Source organism: Pleurodeles waltl, chromosome 5, assembly GCF_031143425.1.
Source record: "Pleurodeles waltl isolate 20211129_DDA chromosome 5, aPleWal1.hap1.20221129, whole genome shotgun sequence".
In the NCBI taxonomy this organism is placed as follows: domain Eukaryota; kingdom Metazoa; phylum Chordata; class Amphibia; order Caudata; family Salamandridae; genus Pleurodeles; species Pleurodeles waltl.
The window spans coordinates 1511368133-1511386171 of NC_090444.1; the positions used below are offsets into that span (position 1 = coordinate 1511368133).

Genomic DNA, 18039 nt, shown 5'->3' on the forward strand with positions numbered 1-18039 from the left:
AGGGTGCCCAAAGCATAGCCCTGATGGGCTAAAGAAAGAATGAACAAAAGAACCTCAGCAAGAGGAGCAGAGAGGGGATCAATAGATTTGTTGATACACATCCCATAAATTTATGCCAACGACAGGATATACCGTTTTGGTGGAGAGACGCCTGGCAGCAAGATAACGTCACAGACTTCGGGTGGAAGATCAAGAGCCATCAACTGTTGCCGCTCCATCTCCACGCATGAAGGCAGAGATTGGACAGGTTCGGGTGGAGAACCTTCCCCTGCTGCTGCGAGCGAGTGCCGCCTTAACAACTCCAACACACAAAACAACTGACATTGCGTGTTCACTGCGGAGGCGAACAGATCTAACAAAGGCTCTCCCCACTGCCAAAAGAGACCTTGCATCACCTCCGGATGGAGACGTCATACTTGATCGGCTATGCATCGATGGCTGAGGTTGTCTACTCTGGCGTTCAGAGAGCCTGCCAGATGTTGAACCACAAAAGTAATGTCCTGATGTTCCACCCATGTCCAGAGACGTGCTGTCTCCTAACAAAGGGTCCAGGACCCTACTCTGCCCTGTTTGTTGCAGTACCACATGGAGGTAGTGTTGTCCGTGAACACTTGCACTACTTTCCCTTAGAGAGAGGGAAGTAATGCTTTCAATGCAAGCCTGATTGCCCGGAGCTCCAGAAGATTGATATGGAGCCCAGACTCCGGCGGAGACCACAGGCGGCTGATCTCCACCTCTCCCATGTGGCTGCCCCATCTCAGAAGTGACGCATCTGTCACTATGGATAGATCTGGCTGGTGAAGCGAGAGAGATCTGCCGTGAACCCAATGTGAATTCGAAATCCACCACTGCAGGTCTTTTGCAGTCTCCTCCGAGATCTGGACCATGTCGGAGAGATTCACCTGATGCTGCGCCCACTGGAACTTCAAGTCCTACTGCAGAGCCCGCATATGCCACCTGGCATGTGTCACTAGCAGGATGCAGGAGGCCATGAGGCCCAACAGCCTCAGAGTCAGTCTCACTGAAACCCAAGACAGAGGCTGAAAGATCGGATTTATAGCCTGAACATCTTGGACTTGCTTTTCAGGAGGATAGGCCTGAAACTGCACTGTGTCCAGAACAGCTCTGATGAAGGAGAGCGTCTGAGAGGGAGTCAGGCGTGACTTTGGCATGTTTATAGTGAACCCCAGCATGTGCAGGAGGTTTGCCGTAGTCTGAACGTGGGAGATGACTTTCTGAGGCACGTCCGCCTTCAACAGCCAGTCATTGAGGTAGGGGAATACTGAAACCCCCAACCTGTGCAGATGAGCTGCAACCACCGCCATCACTTTCGTGAACACCCAAGGGATGCTGGTAAGGCCGAAGGGGAACACGGTAAATTGAAAGAACGCGTGACTTACCACGAATCGTAGGTAACAGCTGTTTGCAGGCAGGATGGGAATGTGGAAATAAGTGTCCTGCAAGTCCAACGCTGCCATCCAGTCTCCTGGGTCCAAGGCAGACAGGACCTGAGCCAGGGTGAGCATTTTGAATTTCTCCTTCTTGAGGAAGAGATTGAGGTTCCGAAGGTCTAGGATAGGACGTAAGCCCTTGCCTTTTTTGGGCACCAGAAAGTAGCAGGAATACCAACCACGACCTACTTTTGGAGCAGAGACCTTCTCTATGTCTCCCTTGGCCAAGAGAGCCACGACTTCCTGGCAGGGAAGTGCCATATGATCCTCCAGAATATGGCTGACTGATGGAGGCACGGCTGGTGGGGCAGATTTGAAGGTGAGGGAGTATCCCCTTTGAACGATCTACCTGTCCGTAGTGATGGATTTCCAGTGGGGCAGGTGATGCGAATCCTGCTGCCAATTGGACGCAAGTGAGAGGACGGACTAGGAGGGTTTGGAGGCTGTAGAGGGAGCAGGGGTGGACTGGGCAGTCCTCTGGTTCCCTGTCCCACGCCCAAGTGGGATTCTGTGTCCCCGGTCACGCAGCGGCTTTACAGCACGGGTGGCATCGTGGCTGGGATAGGGACGCGACAGGGAGCCCCTTCCGTGGCCACGAAAGGGGCGATCCGGAAGGGACCTGGGTGGCAGAAGACACCAGTGCAGAACCCGTCGGCACCCGGGCTGACTAAATGCACCGTATCGGGGTCAGCCTGCACAAAAATGAGGTGCATGGCCTCATAAAACTCTTGTAATTGGGCAGGAATCGCTCTGGCTTCCGGAAACTCGGGGAAGCGTGGAGCGGACCCAGAAGCAGGCTCCAAAGATGGAGGCCTAAAGCGTCGACGCTCCTCCCGCGTCGCATCAGCCGAGCGAGAGGGTGAAGTCGAAGGGTGACGGGATCTTTTCGACTTCTTCTTCTTACCTTGTCCCAAAGACTTCGAGGAAGAAGAATGGTGATGTCTCCGGGAACGGTCTTGAGACCTTATCCTCGAGTGAGACCGGGACCTACATGGAGTCGAGCGCGTGGCCGCCATAAGCTTCGGGTAGCACTCGCGCTCCAAGTACCACAAACAGACCAGATGCAGATCCGTCCCCGACATCATGCTCCGACAATCCTCACACGGTTTGAAAGCGGTCTTTGGGGACATCCTCAATGCGCCCAAAACTCAACAAAAGTGTCAAAGTCGGTCAAAAAGAGACCAGGATAACTCTTTCTGGATCAGCACCTGGCACAGAAAGAAAAGAACTGACGATAAGGTGGTGTCTATATACTACTACCAATCTCTATCGTGTGTGTGTGGGTGTGTGTGACCATACATATTTATTTTAAAAAATCTGATAAAAGCCAATCAAGACCAAAAGAAACAAAGAGGGATGAAAACGGTTAAAACCATATCAAAATCCAATATCGAAGTCCTCCTAGCGGCACAAATTGCCCCTACCACAGCATGTCAGGGGTCCGTACTGATATATGCTCCAGGGGCTCTATTTAATTGCAGGTGTGTTGCTGCCTCTCAGTCTTTCATTGTGGATTACGTTAAATTTCCTGGAAAACTCCAAAAATGGGTGGAATGTCATCAAGTTCAAGTAACAAATCTGGGATAAATCCTGTAAACTTTCATTTTTCAGCAAATAATGGTCTATCCTTCCCCGACGGAATCACATCAGTTGAACGTAAAGAATCCAGCACACAAGCAAATAATTTGTAGAAGAAACAACATCATCTCACATGCTTGGGACACATTCAATGATGACTATAAAAGCCCAAGTATATAGCAATCTAAAGAGAAGTCCATCATCCCATTGCCAGTCATGGACCATATCATTGCCAGGACACTGTCAGAATAAACCTCAAAAAGAGTAATTGAGGAATGCTGCAACTCTCCTGGAATAGGTTCTCAAGAAATGATATGTCCTGATCCATCCATGGATAAGTCCATCATTGAATTGTCTTCTATAATCGACCTGGACTCAAGCCAAAAGGTGACCTTAACCACAATGCAGCCAGTGTCAATGCTGTCATCAGGTAAAAAAGGTTGTTATTTTTAATTTTGCTTAAGGGGCTCAAAAGGAGATAGGCAGAGTTGGGCCTAAAGAGAAACCTGGAACTGATCCCTTTATTCCTGTTTTAATAACTATAAGGGACCAGCTTGATTTAAAACTGACCCTTACTCCACAGCAAATTATTTTTGACAATTGCCCGCTGACAGAGATAGGTCTTACCACGGAGGATGATTTGGATTTTATTAAAAACTCATTTAAGTCTACTGATCTTTCCTTTCTGGCAAAATATGATAAAAGCAGTCTAGCAGACAACAACTCACCCAAAGTTCTCCCACAAGTTTACACAGGTGTTTGGGGGAATATGCTCAATATTATGGAAGTGATAACAGCTGCATTAAATTTTTACTCAGACAAACTGAATATTCAAGTAGAATTGCTCAACATGCTTGCCCTCTATGTTACACAGATAGACTTTAAAATGCTTAAGTTGCCCAATTTAGTTGTTAGGGCTCAATCAGACATAAATAACCAACTAGTCACCAGCACCTGTGCACAAATTATAGACAAAATGCAGATCTGCCAAACATTGTAGGCGTTCTTGTGGATGAAGTTAAAACAATAAATCTGCAGTAACTTTGGACCCAAGGCAAAGTTCCTGATGGCCTCAGGATGATCTGCTTATTCAAGTTGTTCATCGGGCTTCAAGTGATAACATCTATAGGGAGGAGGCTTTAATTGATGTAGCTAATCTGCCACCTGATAAACTGGGTGAGGCCATACGACCAGTGAAAAAACAAGGTTCTAAATCTGCAGTAATTTTGGCCTCAAGGCAAAGTGCCTGTCAGCCTCAGGATAATCTGCTTATTCAAGCTGTTCAGCCGGCCTTAAGTGATAATATTCATATGGAGGAGGCTTTAGTTGATGTTGCTAATTTGGAGACTGACAAACTGAACGACGGTGAGGCTGTACCACCAGTGATGAAGCAAGAAAGCAATGTTTTTCACATATTAAGTACCACAAGCTCATCAACTTGCTCTAGAGTACAAGGGATAAAAAAGGGCTAGGAGAAAGGAACAAGACAGTAGGGCAGCAAAATCTCCAACATCGACTGTTGGGCCTCACAGCTGTTACCCAATCTTTAAACCCACCTTTCAGGATAACCAATAGCCCAAATCTCCAGTGGGGGAGATAGGAGGCGGTAATAACATTCAAACCCAAAGTCAAGGTAATCCGTCTAACACATATCATAGATCCGGAAAAGAGGAAGTGGTGCTACTCATTGAGAAAGCTATGAGTCCATCTGCATTGGTAAAAAATGTGTCCAGGGACATAAAGGAATTTATAGTGTTTAACCAAAATATAGTCAATGATAATAAAGCATCAGCTATCAGCACCTATAGAGCTTCCTTAAAAAACGACAACTGCTACCAGAAGAAATGTTGTTAATAGACAATCCTCTCCCTTGTATAAGAGATTCCCGATGCAACCACTGGTCCAAGTTTCAAATACAAGATTTGTGCATTCTGGTCAGGCGCATGCAAGTCAGATTAATAGCTCTTCCTCTTCAAATCCTATAAAGATCATTTTTCACCCTCTGTATGAATCCAGAGGCCCCCACAATATTCTTAGTCGTGGCAATATATTGAAATTAACAGCCTCAATACCAGCTCTTTCACATGTAACATCTGATGATCTTGAAACTGTACAATTTAAACATGATTCTTCAAATCCTTTTTGAGAAACTACTTGTACTACATGGTTAAATAACGACATTGCAAATAAGATACTTTCTTGTCGAACATATTTTAGGTGAATAGAAATTAGGAGGTGTAGGAGCTCAAATTATCCAACATTATTGATTCTGATTGCGTCAACCAAGAAGATAGTACAATCTGATCTAAATCCTGTCAAGAGTTAAAAACAAAATACATAATTGCTAAGAGGTGCTTTGGCCCCCTTTTTAATGCAGCAATAACCTCTGACCTTAAAATAACAAATTTGTCCTCTGGTCTATGCACTTGTGAATACATTTCAAAGAGGCAAGTCCAAATGGAGGATTGGGCATGGCTTCCATTGATCCTCACGAAAGTGAAGTCTGAAGGTAAAGACTGATGGTCACATACCTCCGACAAATCGCAAATGAAAATAAGTATATGCTCCTGGAATGTGCATGGCCTTGCAAGGCTGCTAGAAGATCAAGACACAATTTCGTCTACACAGAGCTGTGAAATTTTGATTTCCAGGAACCTTGGATGGAGGTGTCCACCCCAATCACTGGGTATTCTGAATTTTCAATCTCAGCCACTCATTCTCTTTGCGTGGCCGTGAGAAAGGCGGGCTCTCAATATATGTAGCCCCAGAACTGTACTGAAGGTCCAAGAGATTGATTTTCAACTGCCTTGGTTACAGTGTGTAAAATTACATTTTCATATTACAGTCATCTTATTGAATGTATCTTTGAGCACAAGGAGATCTATTAAAATTGTGCAGTTTGTTATCCTCTAGGAAATCATCAAAATACTTTCTTATCAACACCCAGCTGCAAGCTTAGTTGTGTCTGGAGATTTTAATACTCATTAAACTTCTACAAATGCATTTGACAACTCAAGAAGTGTTATTATTCATTCTTGTAGAGATAATTTGCAAGAACTTAGTCTAATAATACTGAACGATAAACCAGCAAAAGACCTATTTTCTGTGCTGACTTTTAAAAAACCGCAAGTGTCATTCAATAATGGATTATACCATTGTTTTCAAGGCCCTAGCATCCAGCAACAGTGGGTATTATGTTATTATGTTAAACCTCATGTTGAAAATGTCCACAATCCACAAGTGGTATTGTAAGTGCTATTTGTACACTGCTAGATGAAATCCAACACTCGTCATCAAATGTCAACATCTTAAAATTTGAAAAGGTTGGCGGAATAACAAATCAAAGCTGTTTGTCCTGAGGCATGATCTAAAGCAACAATGGTGGAGATTAGGAACCAAGTTGTAGATCGCTAATTGAGAACTTTACTGCAAAAAATAAATGTAGGGGTAATCCCATTGCTACGACCAGTAACAGGTGGTATTCTTTTAAAGTGCATCAACAAAAAAAGGTTCTTAACAGAGCTACTAGAGCAACTTATTGGCAACCATATGTCCAAACATTCCTTACCCAAAACAATCACTAACATCCCTGAGAAGGGCATATAAACAAGAAATGTGAAAAGCAAAAAAGGCTTATCATGAGAATTTGTGGACCAAACTGCTTTATGTCAGTAAACAAATAACATTAAGGTATTTTGGGGAAATATTAATGATATACAAAATGGCAGCAGTTGAGCAAACAGCACCAATATCTCTGAGTCTGTCTGGGAAAACTTCATATTGGACCTGTACGGCATGTGAGCTGGATCCCAAGGCGTGCAGTTGCATGTTCCAACTCTCGCTATATTAAGGGTCCAGCAGGATAAAGAGGTTGAGATAAATGATCAATATACTTTGCTGTCATCGGGGCCCTTTAAATAAGGAACAGGTATCAACTCAATTTAGGGGGATCAGATCTAATGGAGCTTCGGGTCCTAATGGTCTCCCAAATGTAATCTTTAAGGCTAATCCTGATTTGTGGTCTGAGATTCTGACCCCCCTGTTCGATGAGATCTTATCAATGAGGTCTATTCCAGAAACATGACAAGGAATATATTGCAGCCTATCTATAGGAGTGGACCTACAGATAATCCAGTGAATGGTCGGCTCATAGCCTTAACAGATGTAGAGGCAAAGGTATTTGTGTTACACTTACTTGAAGAGCTTGAAGAATGGCCAGTGTTAGACCTGACGGCCTGGGGTGGTCATCCTTAACTTTTTGCCTGCCTCCCTCCACTTTTCAGACACTGTTTTTGCTGGTTTTAGGACTCTGCACACTTTACCACTGCTAACCAGCGCTAACGTGCATATGCTCTCTCCCTTAAACATGGTAACATTGGTTCACTCCCAATTGGCATATTTGATTTACTTATAAGTCCCTAGTAAAGTGCACTACATGTGCCTAGGGCCTGTACATTAAAAGCTACTGGTGGGCCTGCAGCACTGATTTTGCCACCCACGTAAGTAGCCCCTTAACCATGTCTCAGGCCTGCCAATGTAAGGCCTGTGTGTGCAGTTTCACTGCCACTTTGACTTGGCATTTTAAAGTACTTGCGAAACCTTAAACTCCCCTTTTTCTACATATAAGTCACCCCTAAGGTAGGACCTAGGTAACCAATAGGACAGGGTGCTATGTAGGTCACAGGCAGGACATGTACTTATGTGTTTTATATGTCTTGGTAGTGATAAACTCCTAACTTTGTTTTCCATTACTGTGAGGCCTGCTCCTTTTATAGACTAGCACTAGGACTGCCCTCATATACTTTTTGAGGGGTAGATTCTGATCAGAAAGGGGTAAACAGGTTATATTTAGTATGGTGAGAATGGTAATATAAAATCCTGCTTATTGGTGAGGTTGGATTTTATAAAACCTGTGCCTTACAGAGTGTCTCCAGTCAATGTCTGGGCTGGGCTGGTTGATAGCTCCCTTGTGCATTTCAACACAGGACACTCAGTCACAACTACACTCATCTGTATATTGAATGGGTCTTCCTGGGCTGGAAGAGTGGAGGGGCTGACACTTATTATTTCGAAGGCCAGTGGCCGGCCTTCACACAATGGACTGCCAAACACGCTACTGGGACCCTGGCCTACAGGACTGAACTGAAAGGGGAACTTGTGCACTTCAAAAGCACTCTTTGAAGTCTCCCCCACTTCAAAGGCATTTTTGGGTATATAAACTGAGCCTCTGATCCCACCAATGCAGACACTTCTGGACCTACAACTGCATCCTGTTAAGAGGTACTGTCTGGCTGCCCAAAGGACTCATCTGGACTGCTTTGCTGAGAAGGACTGCTGCCCTACTGTTGCCCTGATGGGCTCTGAATTTGCAGAGAAGGGCTGTGCCTTCCCCAAAAGTGCTCTCCAAGGGCTTGGATTGAGCTTGCCTCCTGTTTTCTGAAGTCTCAGGGCCAAAAATACTTAATCTCTTCAGGAAACTCCTTGTGCGTCAAAAATTGATGCACTGCCCGCCGGAATTGATGCAAAGCCTGCATTGCGACTGAGAAATCGCTGCCCAGCCGACCGGAACGATGCAGCCTAACTTCCAGAGGGGAAATTTGACACAGTGCCTGCCTTGTGACTGAAAATGCGATGCATCACCTACCAGATCGATGCAGCGCCCGTATCTTCTTCCAGCGGGTCATGGATTTTTCCCTGCATCATCCCTGGGCGTCAATATACCCCACATTGCAGTGAGGAACCAAGACTGTGAGCCGAAAAAAGATGCAAAACCCTTGCAGTGTGGAAAGAAATGATGCATCGTCTGTGCGGCACTGGGAAATCCGACGCACAGTTTATTTTTCCACGCATCTCCTCTTCTGCGGCCTCCGTGCGTCCTTATTTTTAAGCAAACCAGGTAGTGTGTGTAACAAAGAGACAACTGTTTATTTTTAAGGGTTGAGACTCTTTTAAACATTTTAAAAGTGATATTTCAACTTGTGCTTATTGGATCTTTGTCGGTTTGACCTTTTTTTATTCAGATAAATATTATCTATTTTTCTAAACCTGTGTGGTGTATTTGTTGTGTTTTCACTGTGTTGCTGTATGATTTTTGCACAAATACTTTATACACTGCCTTCTACGTTAAGCCTGACTGCTCAGTGCCAAGCTACCAGAGGTGGGGCACAGGATCATTTGGATTGTGTGTGACTTAACCTGAGTAGGATTGTGGTCCATACTTGGACAAAGGTGTTGTGCAGCCATTTTAGTTATAGCTCCATGCATGGTCTTTTGACACACTAGGCCGCTGTGCACTTTAACCTAGATATATTTTATTCGGCTTCACGTTGTTATTATTACAATAACCATTTTTACGGTCTTGTTTTATTTTCATCTATCTAACTGTTTTTGCCTAGCCTAGCACTCTATTCTCAAACAAGACATTCTTGATCACTCTGTGCTTCATTCAGGGCTACAGTTCGGTACATTGCTGGTGAACGTAGGGACATTTTCTCAGAACATCAGCTGTGTTGTTATATAAACACTTCCTTGTCCCTTACACGTTAGAGGGAGATTCCAGCCAGGGAACCACAACTGTATGCTGATTGCTTCGCTACAGATGCTAACGCAGACCACAGGCCTTTGCTCATGTATGAGGGTTGATGTCTTCCCGGGGGAACCTGAAAGGCAGAATTAGAGCTTAACATGCTGTGCTCAAATTATAACTTAGATAGGAAATAGTCCATCGATCATAGTGACAATATGATGGCGTTGTTTTTATGCTTCACTCTTCTCGTCACAATTTTAATACTGTCATGTTGTGTTGTCCTGGTTATTGCAGCTCACGCTTTGCTATCTAAGATACAGTTGTTTTATTAAACTCATTATTGAAACATATACTGCCTCTGTTTGTTGTTTATATATGAGACTGAATTTTAAATGAGAGAACCGGATGCGACCTGAGTGACCATGACTTCCCTGAGAAGCCTAGTATGTCATGCGCTCGGCTGCCCAATCATCACTATCCTCTGATAGAGATGAGGCACTGCTAGTTACCTGGAGCAAAACCCGGATTTAGAGCGACAGGTGTCAACCGCAGTGGGTTAGACTCAGTCTCCCACACCGTGGACGATTCGGCTGCTCAAAATCCAGTAGTCTCATTAGAATAGCAATAGCCAACTAGAGACCCCATTTCTAACAGGCGGCACAGCAACTTTTAATTTCAATTTATCAAACAGGTTTTAGAAAAGGCCAGTCAACAACTACAAATGTACTGTCTCTTACCCTAATGGCCAAAAGAGCAATTCATAAAAAGCAAAACCTATACATCTGTTTTGTTGATCAGAAGGCCGCCTTTGATTCTGTTCCACAAGAGCAGTTATGGGCAAAGCTCACACCTTTATTTCATTGGCATTTCGTCTGGAATTCAAGCAGGTGTAACATAGCGCTTATTATACTGTACAGCATATTACACAACAGTCGTATACATGATACCCATACATTGCATAGTCAAATCGTACTTTCACCGTGGCTTGTTAGAACTTTTTAATTGTTAAAGTTATCACCTCATTGTTGATGTGGTTATCATAGCAAGGTGTTCAATGTTTCCCAGTAGCCCTCGTTGGTAATAAAGAGTAGTGGGCAGGAATGTTCGTATCTCTGAAATCTATTGGTTGGTACCTGCAAAGAGCATTTGTGTGTATTCTAGAGATTTCCCAGCCCAGTCGAGGCCTGCGGTGCGCATCAGGCGAGATATCCAGGAATGAAGCCAAGAATATGACAGAACTAGATGAAACAAAACAAACAATCTGCCCATGGTCCCCACACGTGCATACTCAAAATGTGCGGCAGCACTAAATCTAAACATCAACGTTCAAAGCCTGTCCCGTACTCACTGCATGGGCTGGCCGTGCAGGGGGGGCTGATCCACCCACCCATATGTACCATCTCTGGGGATCTTGGGGACAGCACAGATCTACTCTCCTTGCATTCCCTCTTATAAACTTGACATTGAGCTTACGGTATCTCTCTCATGGTCGGATTCCAGTCCCATGGCACTTCTCTCCCAGCTGTCCATCACCTCTGACCACAGTGGAGCCAGTGGCTTACGCCTCAGCCCTCTGCTCTCCTCTCTCTTTAAGGCACTCATCTCCGCTCTTCCCCACCTTGTGCCATCCTGTATCCAAATCTGAAGGTTAGGCCCTACAGCGTTTTTCCATGTCATGGATATTCGGCGCTTGGCTAACACCAGAGCCATATCCACAAATCTATTACCCACTTTCTTGGGTGTGGTCGGTTGAAGAGCCCTAGGAGGCATACTTCCATTGTGGGCTCTAGTCGTCTATGTAATGTATTGATAATTTTATGAATAACCTCCCTCCAAAAGTGTTGCAGTTGTGGACATTCCCATGTCATGTGCCCAAATCCTGCATCTAATAAGCTGCACTGCAGGCATCCCATTCCAGCCCCCTTGTATAGGAGCATCAGTCCCGGTGGGGTTTAGTAGGTCCTATGAATGTAACTGTATTATATATATTTCAGTCGGTGTTTCTAGATACCAAGGGATAGAATTATATCCCACTCTCCATCCGAGAGGCGTCTGCCCAGGTCCGTCTCCCACTTAGTCCGCAGAGCACCCATCGGGTTCTGTACCGAAGCTAGTAGCGACCTGTATAACCAAGAGACCAGATGCGAGCCCCCCCAATGGAGAGCATGGTCTTTAATATCCTGTGCGTGGGAGGTTCATCCTCTACCTCTTTCCAAAGGGCTCAGACAGTTCCTCTTATTGCCTTGTGTGTCAAGAACTGTCTACGAGGCAGGCACCTCTGTTCCACAAGGTCATCAGACGGTATCAGTGATCCCTGGCTGTACAGCGCACCCAATGTGTTCAAGTCTAGGGCCGTCCAGCAGCGTAATTGATGAGGTGTAAAGCTAAAGAGGGGGTCTCTACAAGGCATTCCCACTAGTGGGATAGCTGGTGCGTAAGGTACTACTGTGTGTGTTCTTCTCAGGGCTCTCCGCCAGTTGGCAAGGGCCGTCTTCAGCAACTCTCCCTTCTGAATGCTACGCACAGTAGGTAAGAGTAATCCTGTCACTAGCCCAGTACTGCTGGGGACTTCTCCGTCCACTGTCAGCTCCTCCAGTCCCACTCCACTGAGCCACCGCGCCAGCCACTGTAACTGAGCCGCTAGGAAGTAAAACTCGAAGTCAGGAACTCCAATTCCCCCGCCTCTCTGGGCAGTCTCAAAGTGGTCAGCACCACTCGTTGTCTCCCACCATCCCATATTAGTTCTCTGAGCAACATGTCCAGTGGTCGGAACCATGAGGGGGGAAGGGTGACAGGCAGATTGACAAAGTAATGGAGCAGTGTGGGCAATGCTACCATCTTAATAAGAGACACCCGGGCCATAGTCGGTAGGCGTAGAGAGCCCCAGAAAGCAACACTAGACCGTAAGGCTTTTATCACTGGGCTTAAGTTGCCCTCTCTGAGGTCCTGCAGCTCATGGTATATCTGTATGCCCAGGTAACGAAAAGTATGCGGCGCCCAGGAAACCTCCTCTGGGCAAGAAGGTGGGCGGTTTATTCCCCGGACCAGCAGAAAGACATAAGTCTTACGCTTGTTAATGCAAAGACCAGAACATGCTCCAAACTCGTCCAGCAGCAGGAACACCAGAGGCAATGTCTCCGAGCCATTGCGGAGGTAGATAAGCAGATCATCTGCATACAGAGAGACTATATGAAAATCTTCCCGCCTACACATACCTCATTCCTGGGCCCTGTCCCTGAGCTTCGCCGCTAAGTGTTCTATGGCAACGACTCCTGGTGGCCCACGGCCCTCGGCACCGCACCGACCCCCACAGACCACGCCCGCAACCTCGGCTTCATCTTGGACCCTCTTCTCACCATGACCAAGCAAGTCAACGCCGTGTCCTCCGCCTGCTTCCTCACCCTCTGCATGCTCCGCAAGATCTTCCGCTGGATCCCCGCCGACACCAGAAAAACCGTGACCCACGCCCTCGTCACGAGCCGCCTGGACTACGGCAACACCCTCTACGCCGGGACCACAGCCAAACTCCAAAATCGCCTGCAACGCATTCAAAACGCCTCGGCCCGCCTCATCCTCGACATACCCCGCAGCAGCCACATCTCCGCACACCTGAGACACCTGCATTGGCTCCCTGTCAGCAAAAGGATCACCTTCCGACTTCTCACCCACGCACGCAAAGCCCTCTACGACAAGGGACCGGAATACCTCAACAGACGCCTCAGCTTCTACGTCCCCACCCGCCTCCTCCGCTCCTCTGGCCTCGCACTCGCTGCTGTCCCTCGCATCCGCCGCTCCACGGCGGGTGGGAGATCTTTCTCCTTCCTGGCGGCCAAGATCTGGAACTCCCTCCCCACCAGCCTCAGGACCACCCAGGACCACTCCGCTTTCCGGAGACTCCTAAAGACCTGGCTGTTCGAACAGCGATAACCCCCCCCTTTTTCCCCTAGCGCCTTGAGACCCGCACGGGTGAGTAGCGCGCTTTATAAATGTTAATGATTTGAATGGCAAACAGCAAGGGGGACAGAGGGCATCCTTGCCGGGTTCCTCTGTGTATCTCATAGCTACAGGAGATCGTTTTTCCCGTTTTAACCCGGGCCGTAGGTTGTGTGTAAAGCAGCCTGACCCAGGCACCCCAGGTCTCTTCCAGGCCTAGTCGTGCCATAGCGGCATCTAAGAACTCCAAGCTCACTGTGTCGAAGGCTTTTTCAAAGTCCACCGACACAATCATTTCTGTCAGGTGTGGGGGGCGGGCGTCGTCATATAGCAGGGAATATAACCGAAGGAGATTATTAGAGGTGCTGCGGGTAGGGATGAACCCATTCTGATCTCGGTGTATGAGGGTATTCATATGCGGCAGGAGTCTCGCGGCAAGTGCTTTACTAAGGATCTTAAAACCAGTGTTGAGCATGGACAGTGGCCTAAAGTCAGTAACCCGTCGATCAACCTGTGTGGTATTGGGCAATGGGATCCCTATGGCCTCCCTAGTCGTGGCCGGTAACAGTTTGGTTTCAAGGGCTTCAGTGTACATCTCCGCTAATCTAGGGGCCAGTACATCGCAACTCAGTTTATAGAACTCCGGGGGCAGACCATCTGCACCCGGAGTCTTGCCCGCCGCCAGTGTCTTGATGGCCTCCTTAATCTCTCCCATAGAGATCTGTACTCCAAGCCCGTCCGTATCTGCATCAGTCAGAACAGTCCTAGGCAGGGCAGACAGAAAGCCCTCTCGTATAGCGGCGGAATCCATGTGTATGGGGCTATACAAGGATTTATAGTATTCCATCAATTTGAAATTTATCTGGGTAGGTGTGTAAATAATATTTCCCCCTTCAGTCAACAAGCGGGTGGTTGGCCTCCCCTCCCGCCTCCGGCCTAATCAGCCGTGCCAGCAGCCTCCCAGCTTTTTCTTCCTCGTCGTGTATTTTGGTCAGATAGGTCCTATAGTCATGGCATTGAAGACGTTCTAGTGCCAACGAGTATTTCCCCCGGATCTCCAGCAGTCTAGCCTGAGCTTCTGGTGAGCCATCTGAGTCATTATCGCCTTTATGCAGATCGTCCTCTTAATGAGAGATGTCCCGCTCAAGGTCTCGGCGGATGCCCACCGTCTGCACTAAGCAATGGCCTCTCACCACCACCTTTAAGGCCTCCCACTCAATGCCCCTACTAGTCGCCGAGCCTGGGTTAAGTGTCAAATATTCCGACAGTCTGTTTAACAGTGCCGTATGGAATACATCATCTTCCAGCGCTGTTGGGTGTAGGCGCCACGTCGGAATGGGTTGACGAGTCTCTGTCGTGGCTAGGTGGATCAACAGTGAGTTATGATCAGAGACAGCCCGGCCCAAGTATTCAGAGTGCATCGCCAAGTTACCAAGGGAGGTTGAGCAGAGTATTCTATCTATTCTAGTGTGCACGTGGTAGAGGGGGGAGTAGTACGAGTAGTCTCTGTCAAGAGGGTGTTGGAGACGCCAGATATCAACTAGGTCCCAGTGTGAGATCCAGGTCACCATCCCCGTATCTGGCCACTCTGGCGGCAGCCGCCCCCTGCAGCGGAGCAGTAGAACGGTCCAATTCCGGGTCTAGCACCCCGTTAAAGTCTCCCCAAAGCAGGAACGGGACATCCCCGAAGCGTGCCAGCCAGGCAGATAATGTGTGCAGGAACTGTAGCTGGTTCTGGGTGGGGGCATATATACTCCCCAAGACCAGCGGTCTACCGTACAGTCTCCCCTCTATTTAAATATTTAGACCTTCTTTATCAGTGTCTAAGTTGATGGGCTCAAATGGGACCCCTGCTCTCACCCACACCGCCGCTCCATTTGCATAGGCTGAGTACGTGGTTGCAAAGAGCTGCCCCCGCCAGTGCCTACGCAGGCGATCTGATTCCAGCTGAGTGAGGTGAGATTCCTGCAGCATGGCGATCTGTACCCCCCTGTGCTTCATATAGGCAAGTATCTTGTGGCGTTGCACTATCGAGCCCATGCCTCTAACATTCCAGAACAGTACTTTAGAGAAGGGTCGTGTCGTAGCCATATCCCCCCAGAGGTCTGTCAGGAGGCCTCTATCCTCCCCACACGTCACTCCCCAATGACCATTGTAGTCACACATCACACATGTCTGAGGGACCATAGACAAAAACTGACAGTTCTACCATTCCCCAACTCCCCATCCCAAGAGCAGGTAAGCAACTGCCTCCCGCCCAAACAATAATAACCAGTATATGAACATGTGATGTCATCATCTGGCTGGATCCTCCGGTTGGTGAGATAGGGGCGAGTCTAGTGCACAAAGTTGGATCAAATTGCAAAAACAACAACAAGGCTGGTAGCACGTGGACCCCCGGAATCAAATGATGTCTACTGATATCTGAGGTGTCACCAGGGGGAGGCCCTCCGACACACTAGCCATTGATTCTATATCCGTAGAGTCCTCTCCATTCAGGGACTCAAGTTCGGATCTCCGGCCATCTTCAGAGCCTTTTGCCTCCGTTAGGGAGGCCGCTGCCTGTAGCACAGCCTTCTTTCCCTGACACGCCTGTTGACTGGTGGGTTTCATCACTTGGCGGTCTTTCTGAGAGTTTTTTGGGTGTTGTCTCATGCCCCGGCGGCGTGGCTGTCTACCTTCCCCTTGTTTGAGGTCTACTGGTCCCTTACTGTAGGCCTCCAGCCACGTCCACACCTCGTCAGGTTCCTGGAAAAAGTGTGTGGTGTTATTTAATATGACCTTCAATTTAGATGGGAACAGTAAGGAGTACCGGATCCCCTCCTCTCGTAGGGCTCGTTTCACTTCTAGGAAGATGGCCCGTCTAGTTTGAACCACCAGTGTGAAGTCTGGGAAAAAGGTGGCACTGCCCCCTCTATCTGAAAGGGGCCCTTCTTGCAAGCCGCCTGTAACAGCAGGTCATGGTCCCGATAGTGTAGGAGTTTGGCTACAATCGGTTGGGGAGGTCTTTCCGGCTCTGGTCTACGAGTAGGAACTCAGTGTGCTCTTTCCAGGGCGAAAAAGGGCATAAGGGGTCGTTCATTCATAATAGTACGCAGCCATGTTGCTAGGCCACCGCATCAGCGCCCTCAACTCTTTAAGGCATGCCAACAATTTGTATGTTGTTGCGCCGACTGCGACCCTCTGCATCCTCTGCCCGTCGCTCCAAGACCTGAACCCGCTCAGCCAGGCATGTGACCTGGAACCGGAGGGCTCTATGTGCGGGCTGCAACTCTTCCAGAGATGTTTCTGTATTTGTAACCCTGTCCGCCAGCTTGTGGTGATCTATTCGTAGGTGACTTAGTTCAGAGAAGACCTTTCCGATTTCCTGACTCAGGGTCAACTTAGTATCTTCAATCGCCACAAGGATCTTATTCAGGGTATCCTGCATCGTACTGGGCGCTGCACCATCCTGCGACTCACCACTGGTCAATAGACGGGCCATCTCCCACTCCGCTTGGAATGTTCCTTGCACCTTATGCCTGAATTTCCCCATTGTCCGGTAGGTATGTGGAACGGCCGGGAGCTACCTCCGCCCAGTGTCCAGCAATGTCATGGGCCCCACTATTCCGTGCACCGGTCGTCACCCGTTCGTGGGTCCCCACACTCAGCATGTCAGCCTCTCCAACTGATCCTTCGCGTGTGAGTCAGGTCTCCGCCCACACAGCCATTTCCACTACAGCTTCTCCTGTCTTCACTAGGGCGGGTTTGTCTGTCAGGCTGAGGCCACCGCAGGGGCAATCCCGTCCCTAGGTGCCCCTTCCGGTACCCCTGAATCGGGCCCTCCAACGTCCGTAGGGGGGAGGCTGTGGCAGAGCAATCCCAACCAGTCCTCTTGGGGGGGCCTCCACCTCCAACTCTACTCCACTTAGGGGCCACAAAGTTCAGGGGGCACCCTCAACCTTCACCCGGTCTCCCCGCCTGGCGGCTAATACCTCCTGCTCCACATTTCTGGTCCTGTAAGGGGTCCCTTGCCCCCACTTCGACATCAGTACACAGTGCAGGGGGTAAATCCGATATGCACCCTCAGTGTCTCACCAGTCGTTTCCAAGTTGCCAGCGCCCCTCCCGCTGAGGCCGTTTCCTACTTCCGATGCACACAGGGGCTTAGTGGCCTCAACTTCGGTCTCCAGGGGCCTTTCAGGAGTCAGCCGGGCTCTTCTTCCAGCATTTCCCCACTTGCGGCCGCAGTCAGCGCCACGCCTGCAGTGGCATTGTCTGTTCCCCAGGCTCTGCCGTGATCACTTGCATTGCACTCACTGCAGCGTCCGTAGCCGCTCCCAAGATCCGTGGCCCACGCGGGTGACTCACCCGCTCTGTCTTCAGGCCTGCGCTACCCTCGACAGGGGGCCCGCAGCTCCAGGGACTTCCCCACTCCAGACCACCTCTGGAGCTGCCGCACTCAGGAGTTTAGTGGCCCTCCAGCTGCGCGCCGCTCGTGGCCGCAGCAGCACAATGTTCGTCGCTGCACCACAGCCCTTCCGCCGGCTCCGTCGTATGCGCCTGCACCACG

General features: G+C 48.4%; 1 protein-coding gene across 2 annotated transcripts in view; it reads right to left on the minus strand.

Moving 5' to 3' along the window:
• MCPH1 (microcephalin 1) overlaps positions 1-18039 on the minus strand; it is a 1086437-nt gene that overhangs the window by 616946 nt on the left and 451452 nt on the right. The window lies entirely within an intron of this gene.